Genomic DNA, 11701 nt, shown 5'->3' with positions numbered 1-11701 from the left:
TTATAAACTATGTTATGCCAATCGAGCTAGATGTTCCCTGAGACCATGAATCCCAACCTTCAGCCCAGTAATTCAGTTCCTCAGAGAAAATAAATGTGTCCATAAATCTTCTATAACATTGCCTTGCTCAAGTTGTGCTGACTTCCCCAGTAGTCGGTACTGCCTTACTCTTCACCCAAGTTACTACTTATGAATTGTCTAGTTAGTATTTTTTCCCTTCCTGCAATGCCCCTCCCTCATAACCATCAAAGATTCTTTCTTTCTGTGTATAAACCTTTTCATGAGTTTTATAATAGAGGTCTCATATAACATTTGTCCTTTTGTTATTGACTAATTTCACTCAGCATAATGCTGTCAAGATTCATCCATGTTGTGAGATGCTTCACAGTCATCATTGTTCCTTATTTTTGCATAGTATCCAGAATGCTCCTTAGAAGCAAGGATAGCTAGGCTGCATCTTACATCCTTTAGACATGTTGTCAGGAGGGATCAGTCCCTCAGAAAGGACATCATGCTTGGCAAAGTTCAGGGTCAGTGGAAAAGAGGAAAGCCCTCAATGAAGTCGATTGACACAGTGGCTACAAAAATGAGTTCAAGCATAACAATGATTGTAAGGATGGCTCAAGACCAGGCAGTGTTTCGTTCTGTTGTGCATAGGGTCCCTATGAGTCAGAACCGACTCCATGGCACCTAACAACAACGACAACAACAGGTATTCCATTGTGTGTCCGTACCATAGTTTATTTATCCATTCATCTGTTGATGGGTATGTAGGTTGTTTCCATATTTTTGCTATTGTGAAAAATGCTGGAATGAACATGGGTATGCATATGTTTATTCCTGTGACAGCTCCTATTTCTCTAAGATATACTCCTAGGAGCAAGATTAGCATACACGAGTACATGGTATTTCTATTTCTAACCTTTTAAAGAAGCACCATATTATTTCCAATACGGTTGTACCATTTCGCTTACCCACCAGCAGTGCATTACAGTTCCAATCTTCCCGAAGACTGTCCAACAATTGTTATTTTTCGTTTTTTTTATTTGTGCCAGTAATATTGGGGTGAGGTGGTATCTCATTGTAGTTTTGTTTTGCATTTCTCTAATGGCTAGTAGAAAACCCTGATGGTGTAGTGGTTAAGTGCTACGACTGCTAACCAAAGGGTCAGCAGTTCAAATCTGCCAGGTGCTCCTTGGAAACTCTATGGGGCAGTTACACTCTGTCCTATAGTTTCTCTGTGAGTCAGAATTGGCTCGATGGCACTGGGTTTTGTTTTTCTGGTTAATGGCTAGTGATCACAAGCATTTCCTTGTGTGTCTGTTAGCTGCCTGAACATCTTCTTTGTTGAAGTGTCTGTGCATACTCTTTGCCCATTTTTTAATTGGATGATTTGTCTTTTTGTTGTAGAGGTGTTGGATTTTCCTATAAAATTTAGAGACTAGACCTTTGTCAGATATGTCATAGCCATACATTTTTTCCTAGTCTGTTGGATCTCTTTTTACTCTTTTGATGAACATAAATGTTTAAATAGCAGTAGCTCAGTGGTGGAGCACGTGCTTAGCATACATGAGGACCCAGGCTCAATACCCAATATCACCATTTTTTCTTTCCACACAAAGCATGTCCAAAGATCTTTACTCTCAGAAACCTCTTTCTTAAGTTGTTTTGGCCTTGGTGTTTCTTTCTTAACTAACTCATTGGCACAATGGTACTCACATAAACTTGTTTTTTTGTTTTTTTTGTCATTTCTATTATGCATACATTCCCTCCAAGCATCCTCAACAATCGCTGGTCTATAGGCCACCGTCTGCACGGCCCAAAGACTAAGCAGTCATTTAATAGGGTTTGGAGGAAGTTGAGGGTTAAGTGGCTACAGAATCTGAAAGAAGAATAACTTGCTTTTCCGTCTGGGAAAAATCAGTGTTCCTTATTTGGAATGGAGAACACATGATTCTCAAATAATGTCTGAGAAAGAACTCATTCCTGCCAAAGAAGACAGACATTTCCTTGTCTCATCTTGTTTTCTGGCATGTTCTACAATGTTGAGAAGTAGATGTTTAACCCCGATTTGGGATGAGGATGCAAAGACTCCCTACGCTGTCTTGTCTTCCTCGTATTCACAGACATGGATATCGTGCAGATAGAAGTCATCGAAGAGCATGGCAACATCTTTCTCCGTCTGTCCTGAACTCATTCTCTGGTGGTTGGGAGAGTCCCACCTCTTGAAGAGGCTGCCAAAGAAGAAATGGAGCACAAATTCTAAACTCCCATGGGTCAAAAGAGGGGAACACAGACACATTAAGCCACAGACCTTGGGTAGAGTCTACATCATTTCAGGACAGTTGTCAGATCCTTGTGGAACGATTCTACATTTCCCTATAAATATTTTCAATTATTGATGCTCAGAGTAATAATAACAATCTTGATGAATCAATGGGGATTTGATCATACAATCCTGATTATGAACTAAGAGAGTTTTTCTGTTTTGAACTAAACTGGGAGAAAATCTTGTAGAGGGACTTTGAAGATGAAGGCTTGAAGGCAAGAAAAAGACTAGTTTCTCCACAGGAAGGAGGGATCAGTTATGGCAGAATACGTGGAAGCCAAGAAACCTGTAAGTCTTTTACAGTGTATCATCCCCTTTCCTCTTCTCTCTAAAAGCTGCAACTATCTACCTTCTACCAGTCTGTCACAGGTCATCCCTAAGCGAATTTTGAGGTCACCTACTTGACTCTCCAGGGACTAAACTACATTGCCTCTGCCTCTATACTAGGACTGAGGAAAAGGTGGCTGAGTATGTACCTATTACTAATTCTATAGAGTCTCTGACTTTCGGTGGTCACAGTCTACTCTTTAAGCTCCTTTTGAGCTAAGAGCAGGGTGTGAAGAGTAAAGGAGGTGGATAGAATTTCTTTAGAAGTAAGTTGGGTTTCAATAGGCTTCGTTTAAGAGTTAGAACTACATGGAGCAAACAAAAGGGAACTTTCTTTTTTATAATTTATATTTCAAGCAAAACTTAGTAAACTTCGCCAGTCACAGGGGTGCTTAATCAAAAAGCTACTGGCCCATCCCGCATCTTTTTTCATTACTGCTCCAACCACATTCATGTACAGAAATCGGGAAATCCCTGCAGCTGCCACTGAAACCATCAATATCAACGACATCTGAATTGCGAACAAAAATTCAGCCTCAGGTGTGCCCTCCAATGTGCTTAGCCTATATAGCTCAGGCAGGAAAGATCAAAGAAATGCTCTCAAAGGCAAGGCAGTCTTGGGCAAAACGAACTGAATCATCTTCCGGAACAAGCCTGCTTCTCTTTTCCTTGCCCCCTTCCTCTCTCTCCTTCTTTTCCTCTCTTCCTTCAGTTCACACCACCCAACCTCTTTCCTTTCTCCATCAACTGATGTGCCTCTCTCTCCTCCAGAATGACATTTTCAGAATAGTTCAGTGCATTCCTAGTCCCATGCATGCCCATTTTAACCACTGTACTGAGATTCAGCTGTAGGTGATATCTTTATTTACCATGTCACTTGATTATTTCTTCCTCTGCCTAAACCACACAGTGTAACATCTCCCCAGCATAGGCTGACTCGGTCAGGCAAATTGTAGAGCTGGGAGAAGTGGAAGTTAGATAAATTTTTTCCTCTGAATTTAGAACACTTCGACCTCTTGATGGGGATGAGAATTTGTAACAAAATCTAAAACATGTTTGGAAGAAATACTTCAAAAACTTACATTCAAATTGATGGTCAAAATGTGGTTTGGGCAGAAAGCCTCTACTCTTTGCTCATCGGAGACTGAGGTTTGAGAACCTAACCAGGCACATGGAGGGCTTTTATTTAAAATTAGCCCTACAGGTGTTCTTCAGCTGCTGTCATTCCTTTATTCATTCTAGAGAGGCCAATTCTGAAAGACAAGTTTCACAGAATGGAGCATTTCTTATTTTCTGTTCTCTTCTTTATTTTCAGTCACACCAGAGGCCTGTTTTGACCAGAACTCTCTGACACATAAACTACTTGTCTTCTGGCTTCTCTATCATTCTTTGACTTTTTTTTCTTATGTGTAAGTTAGAGTTACAAATAATAATAATTTTACTTCCCTGTTTAGCTAATTGAGTCCCCAAGTGTTGCAAATGGCTAACATGCTGGGCTGACAGCCAAAGAGTTGGATGTTGGAATCTACCCAGAAGCCCTGGGGAGAAAGCCTGAACCATCTACATCTGAATAAATCAGCCTTTGAAAATCCTATGGAGCACAATTGTTCTCTGAGACACATGGGGTCACCATTCATCAGAATCAACTTGAAGGCAACTGGTTTGTATTTTTATTTTATTTTAGTTAATAGTGTTAAATTATAAATATAGAAAGCAGGCATGATTTAGATTAATATCATTTTAGTCAGGGCCAAGATGGCAGAATAGTCAGACATTTCCTGTGGTTCCTCTTACAACAAAGACCCCAAAACATTAGTGAATTGATTATATATGACAATCTAGGAATCCTGAACATCAAAGAAAAAGTTGGGGAATTGAGCTGAGCGGCAGGGGGAGGGAGAGATGATTCAGGAGCACAGAGGAGTTGCCAGACCTGACCAGTACTGGCACTCTGCAGACTGGATCAGCTGGTGTGAGCAGTGAGGCAACTGTGGCACTCAGGATGAATTTACCACACTGGGAGAGACCAAGTTGTAGAGAGATGGCTCAAGTCTCCAGAACAAGCCAGGAACAGCACTCCATCAGTGAAAGATAAGTATAAGTTTCTAACTTGCCAGCAGATCCAAAAAAGAAAAGAATAGAAACCCATTTTGGAAGTACCTCTCAACCATTTACCTTACTCCTCCCCACTCTGCTTTGGTCCCAGTCAGCTGAGAACTCAGGGTGGGCACAGAACCTTTGCCTAGGCATAGGCATAAGGGTTCCGTGGACTTTGAATGCCTTTCACTCCTGTTTAGACGTGTGTGGGCCCATTTCACCAGCATAGACCCTCATCAGCAGTGTATACCAGAGTATATACCTGAAGCTCATTTTCATCTGTATCTGCTATAATGGGGAGTGACAGATTCATGACATCTGACACCACCCTGCCCATTAGGCAGAGTCCTCACCTACCCACATCAGGGCCTGAGGACTGGTGGCTTCACACATTCCACCAAGCCACCCATGATAGGGGTAAAAGAATAGGTGGCAACTTCCAGTACTTACAGTCAATGTCATTGGGTGCTCATAGTCTGGCTGCAAAAACCACATAACTACATGCTCTAGGGAGCTGGGACATACCTTCCACCCAGACACTCAGGGGCAGCCTCAGCCCCCTGCCTTTATCAGTGCATTACCCTGTACTGCAGCCAGATATTGGTGTCTACTCCAATCATCCCTGCCCTTTTAGGACCATAAGTGACAGTCTGTACCACACACTCAGTGGCTGGTGACCTGGACACTTGAGCTGAATGCACACAAGAAAAGTAAATGGGCTTCTGGGCTCACATAACTAAGAACAGTTCTAACCACCAGGAGACAGAACGTGAGAGGTCAAAGATGCCAATAATCAAAGTATCTGACACAACAAGCCTATTTGGGCATATCAAAACAAACCAAAACAAGCTAGGACACAGTAAGCAAACATAAATAAATGTAATAACTTATTGAGGGCTTGGGGACAACAGTCAATACTGAATCACATAAAGAGGTAGACCATGATGTCTTCAGCAAACCACCAAGGTAAAGATTCAAGAAATCTTCTGGAGGGAGAGAACCTCTTGGTAGATCCCAAAAGAAAGCTGCCAAGACAGTTATAATCAAACTTGCCAAAATCAAAGATAAACAGAGAATTTTAAGAGCACCTAGGGAAAAATGAAAAGTCATCTACAAGGGAGAATCAGTAAGACTAAGCTCAGACTACTCAGCAGAATCCATGCAGGCAAGAAGGTACCAGGATGACATATATAAAGACTTGAAGTAAAAAAATTGCAAGCCAAGAATTATATATCCAGCAAAACTGTCTCTCAAATAGTATGGCAAGATTAGGGCATTTCCAGATAAACAGAAGTTTAGGGAACTTGTTAAAATCAAATCAAAATTGCAAGAAATACTAAACTGAGTCCTCCGGTTAGAAAAATCAATAACATCAGATAACAACCCAACACTAGAACACAGGACAGAGCAACCAGATATCAACCCAGAGAGGGAAGACACAAAAATAAATCAAAGCTAAAACACTGAAAATAGGGAAACAGAGACATCAACATGTCATAGATGACAACATTAAAACAAATAAGAGGGACTAAAAAATGTAGTCATAGATCTTTCATATAGAGAGGAAGTTAAGGTGATATAAAGACAAAAAGATTGGTTTAAACTTAGAAAAATAGAGATAAATATTACGGTAATCACAAATGACGCTAAAAATCCTATGCATCAAAATAAAAAACAAGAAAAAGTAAAGACTCAGCAAATACAAAACCAACAACAATGGAAAAAATGAAAAGGAAATACATAAAAACAGCTCAGCACAGAAATTTAAGTGGAACAAAAAAACTGTCAATAACACATAAACAAAAGAAAAAAACCCTCAAAATGACAGTTGCTCATGTGGAAGTTCAAGATGAAGCTGAAGCAAATTAAAACAAGTCCACAAGGGCCAAAATACAGCCCGTACATAAACATACACATACATAAACTTGTGATCCTAGGTATTTACTCAAATGAAGTAAAAGCTTATGTCCACCAAAAACCTGCCCACAAACGTTTATAGCAGCTTTACTGATAATTGCCAAAAACTGGAAACAATCAAGATGTCTTTTAGTAGGTGAATAAACAAGCTGTGGCACACCCATATAATGGAGTATTATTCAGCAAGAAAAATAAGTGAGCTTTCAAGCTATGAAAAGCGGTGGGGGAATCTCAAATGTATATTGCTAAGTGACTGAAGTCAATCTGGAAATGCTACATATTGTATGATTTCAAATTCATGATATGCTGGAAAAGGCAAAATTTTGGACAGTAAAAAGATCAATGGCTGCCAGCAATTCAGTGAGGCTGGGAGGGGTGAAAAGGCGGAGCACAGGACATTTTTAGGACAGTGAAACTATTCTGAATGATACTGGATTGATGGGTGCTTGACATTACACATATTGCTTTTACAGCATCAAACAGCCAAGATACCACCCAGCATTTACGCACACATACACACACACACAGAGAAACATATACACTTCCCCTTCAGTTTTGTGTATGACACTTTAGTTTTTTCCTTAAGTGAAACCTACCACACTGTTTCTTGTTCTTATTGTACAAATCCCATGAGCCCACTGAAAGAACAAGTCTGACAGAAAATTATGTTCTGCCAATTTAAAAAAAGACTCAATGTTATTTTTAAGAATATTAGCAAAGGCTTATATATGGGCAACCTAGAAAGAGAAAAAGAAAATAAGCACTAGAAATCTGGTACCAGGAAATAAATTTCTCTTAGTTTTCTTATGTAGTTTAAAGAACTGAGTTTTAACTGTGATAAATCTCAGGGTTCTAGAAGAGCCTTGCAGCAAGCTTATTTGTTTTCTGCAAATATCCCAAATGAATTTCCAATCTCCAAATCTCAAAGAACATTTTTCAGGGTTTATCCACCCTCCACATGCCTGTGCTTACTGATCATTCACCAATCCAAGCTGGAGACCAAAGTGTTATCATGAGGTCACTGTATTAACATTCTGACAAGTGTGTTCCAAGGTGTCTTGAATTTCATGTGAGCTTACCTTCTCCCTTTCCAGACTTCCTCCAGTGTCCCTGCATCCCCAGTTTTTCAAAATCCCTTTTCTGTACCTCCTTCTGTTTGGAAATGACTTTTAAAAATTTTAAATATATAAATGCTTCATTCACTTTTGTTCTTGTCCTTAAAATCCTGTCAATTTACTTTCTATCGTACTCTAATAGTTCACCTTCCTCTACATCCTGAAGCTGCTGTTTCATGCATGACTTATGATTTCCTCTTCTGGATGTTGGTAGGGCCCCTGAGTTTCCTGATACCTCCCGTAGAAGAGAAAAGACCCTTATAATGAAATGCAGAATGTATCACTATGTGGTTTTCTTCTGCTTTGGCTTTCCTCCATCAAATCCAGTCCATACATTCTGACTGAGCAAACAGCAAATACAGTAAACACTTTTAGACTATGAAAAGATTAATTTCTTTAGCTTTGTGCTTCAGGTTAAGACAACTATAGAGGAAATCAAAAGAGCTGAAAATAGGGACTTCTTTCTTTGACACCCATAATAAAAGACAGACTTTTAACAACTCCAGGTTGTACAAAAGATACCCTGGAAACCTCTTGTGGCTATTTACCCAACACATATTTCCAATCTCTGCCTTCACTTTCAAGTCCTATAAAGAATCAGTATCCTCCAGTGGTTCTTGAGCCCCTCCTGCCTAAAGCAGGTGCTGATGCCTCTTAACACTGAACAACAGTACCTCAGCGCTCATGGAGTGTGAATCTCAGGAAATAACACTTACTTTTAGATAAAAGTTATCCAGCAGCACCTCAGGAACAGGTGTGTGTAGTTCAGTGGTAGAGCACATGCATTCCATGTATGAGGCCCTAGTTTCTATCCTCGAGGTGCACTTCTACACTTTTTCTCTGCTCCAACACCGTTTAAACCCAATCTTGAAGGAATATAAATTCACTTCTCCTATTATTTTGCATTCAATTCCCGCACACATAGACAGCAAAAATAGAACCCAATGGACTTCCTTGAATGCTCTTCTTTCTATGCTATGAGCATCTACATCCCTTAATGTGACTGCGACAGCAGAAGGAAGACGACAAGGAAGGGGAGAAAAGAAGAACCAGAATCTCTTCAATCACCCAAAACAAAAGCCTGCACATGAAGCTCCTGTTTCCTACTATTATTAAAGAGACAGAAAAAAAGATAAGGGGGAGGGAGTTTGAAAGGACCCTGGGGACAGTTTTTTTGTTGTTTTTTTTAAAGCACCTAAACCACAAAGCTCCCTGGTGAGGCTCTCACTGGGCTACGTCGGGATGTGCTGATGCCTAAATTATTTCACAGCAAAACTGTGTGTATACTCTTTTCTTCTCTGTGACTGTCTTTCCCTTAACTCCCGACGAGGTGACCGAGTGGTTAAGGTGATGGACTGGTAATCTATTGTGCACTGCACGCGTGGATTCACATCCCATCCTCGTCGTCGTTCTTTTATGTCACTGTGTTGTGGAAATGAGATTTGGAGCCCTGGTGGAATACTGGATTCTTGCTAATCAAAAATTAGGCAGTTCAAATCCACCCGCCACTCCTTGGAAACCCTAGAGGGTGTTCTACTCTGTCCCATAGGGTCGCTGTGAATCTGGATCAACTCCACTGCAACCGGTTTTGTTTTGGTTTTGTTTTTGACCTCCTGATATTTGCCCAGTGCCACCCAAGCAGTGAAACACAGCTTTAGATTATCGTCTTCCATTTGGCCAAGCACGGATACTCCAGACAGACATTTTCCTCTTGCTGTTCATAACTTAACTGTACTTGGTTTGGAACCCGGATATTGTTTCAGAGAAACGTTCAGGCGGCAGGCAAAAACCATAAGAGATAAGAAGTCTCCATAAAGCAAGGGGAATCCATATTTGGACATGTTTTCCACGGGAAACCAGTTGTCCTCATGTAGATTTTGACTCATGGTGACCTCATGTGTGTCCAGGTAGATCTCTCCTCTCTATGGTATTTAATGGCTGATTTTTTGGAAGTAGATCATGAGGTGCCTCTGCATGACTGGAACCTCCAATGTTTCACTTAACAGCAAGTCAGTGTTAACTATTGAAGTCTACCTAGGTACTCCTTTCCCAGGGAAAAACCAAAATCCAACTGCTGCATGGGGTATCTAGAGAGAAGCTGATGGATTGGCACTGCCGACCTTTGACTTAGCAGCTAAGCTTTTCCCCACTTGCAGCACCAGGACTCCTTCCAGGAAAAGGGAGCAGTTAAAACCCAGGCCGTGGAAATCTCAGCGATGGGCAGTCATTAATAACCGAAAATACTCACTGCCCTGGAGTCCATTCTGACTCATAGTGACACCATAGATTTTCCAAGGCTGTAAATCTGCAGAAGCTGACTGCCACATCTTTCTCCCATGCAGCCGCTGATAGTTTCAAACCACCAACCTTTCGGTGAGCAGTTGATCACCTTAACCACTGCCCCCTTCCAACCAAAAAACCAAAACCATTGCCGACTCACAGCGACCCTATACCCAGCGGTAATTCAAGTAGCTTCAGCTTCAAACTCCAAATTAGTTATTCATCTCCAAAGTCTTCATGGTATTACAAATTTGCTAACCATCACAGCAGGGTTCTGCCTGTCCACTACTTCTGGCTATCAGAGCCACAGCAGATAATTCTAATTAAGAATACAAAAGAACAGTACCTGAAAAGTTGGCTTGGGAAACTTAGTTGCACATCAAAGGAGAAAACAGATCCTAAGTGAAAAACAGTAAGAATATGGTGTCACAGACAGTCACCCTTCTAGTAAACCCTGGAGTCCAAAACCCTGATTGGGAAATGGAGCAGTGGCTTTGTCTTGCAAAACTGCAGCTAGGTTTCTGAGAACCACAAAGAAGTATGAGGGAGGCATGATGGGGCTGAGCAAGAGCTGCAAGCATATTAACCTTTTGTAACAGCCCTCTCGTGCTGCTGGACTGGCATTCAAACCTCAGCCATCACAGACGCTAAAAGAATAGGAGCTTTAGCCTCTTGCCAAAATTTGTGGTATCAGTCAACCCACATGTGACATTTAGGAGGTAATCCTTAATCATTGTGTCTTCTCTTGCTTTTAGTTTTCATTCTGGTATTTTTCTCACATGTGAGAAGTTTGAGTCTTCCTGAACATTAGAATACATTATATGTCAACTCTTCGGTTCCTCCCAGCACTGGTCGTCTCCCTTACCCTAACCTCCCTCAAAAAACCCACCAAGGCTCAGGTGGCACTGGGAAGTAGCCGACATGGGTGCTTAGAAGCCGAAAGATATTGCAAGGTAGGTGGTAAGTAGCAAAGTCAAATACAGAGTTGAAAGGGAAGTAAATGTCTTAGATCAGAATGCAGTGGTTCCCAAACCTGGGGAACTGCCTGAAAACTTTTTGAATATACACATTCCTGATTCTACCCTTATAGATCCCAAATGGACTGAGAATCACTGGATATGGAGAGGATGGGATCTGTAACGTTGATGTCTCCACAGATGTTTCCAATTTTCAGCCATGTTTGAGAACTTCCAGCCTAGGAAGTGGTGCTGAGGGAATTGGAGTGAACTGAGCTTCTGGGAAATTTTCTCTAGGAGGAAGCACTGGATGCAGGAAAAAGGGAGAAGGGGAAAAAGGAAAGTGAGGATGAAGGTGACACATTATGTGACGAAGAAAATGAAGGGGAAGGTAGGATGAGAAAGGTGGGTGTGGGTGTGGAAGAACTAAAAGAGAAGGTGAAAGAAGGTTTTAAACTAAGTCTTTAGGATGCATTGAATTTGGATGGCCCAAGATGTTTGAGACTACCAGGGTTGCCTATGTCTCCTCTGCTCTCTCTACAATGCAGAAAGTCAGAAAATTCCCTTCCTTCCAAATTTTTTTTTTCCTAAGGAAAAGGGAGTAAGGGTATTTGTCACACAGAAAGATGCAGCTCTTTTTGCCCAAGACATATCTGGCTTTAAGAGAGTTTAGCAGCTCT

General features: G+C 41.0%; 1 non-coding gene across 1 annotated transcript; it reads left to right on the top strand.

Moving 5' to 3' along the window:
• Window positions 1–9109: 9109 nt before the first annotated feature.
• On the top strand, window positions 9110–9191 carry TRNAT-GGU (transfer RNA threonine (anticodon GGU)). Its single transcript has one exon. It is a non-coding gene; the product is annotated as a tRNA-Thr (tRNA).
• Window positions 9192–11701: the final 2510 nt, after the last annotated feature.

This window comes from Elephas maximus, chromosome 1 (assembly GCF_024166365.1).
Source record: "Elephas maximus indicus isolate mEleMax1 chromosome 1, mEleMax1 primary haplotype, whole genome shotgun sequence".
NCBI lineage: Eukaryota > Metazoa > Chordata > Mammalia > Proboscidea > Elephantidae > Elephas > Elephas maximus.
This window is presented reverse-complemented; position numbering and strand designations above follow the sequence as displayed.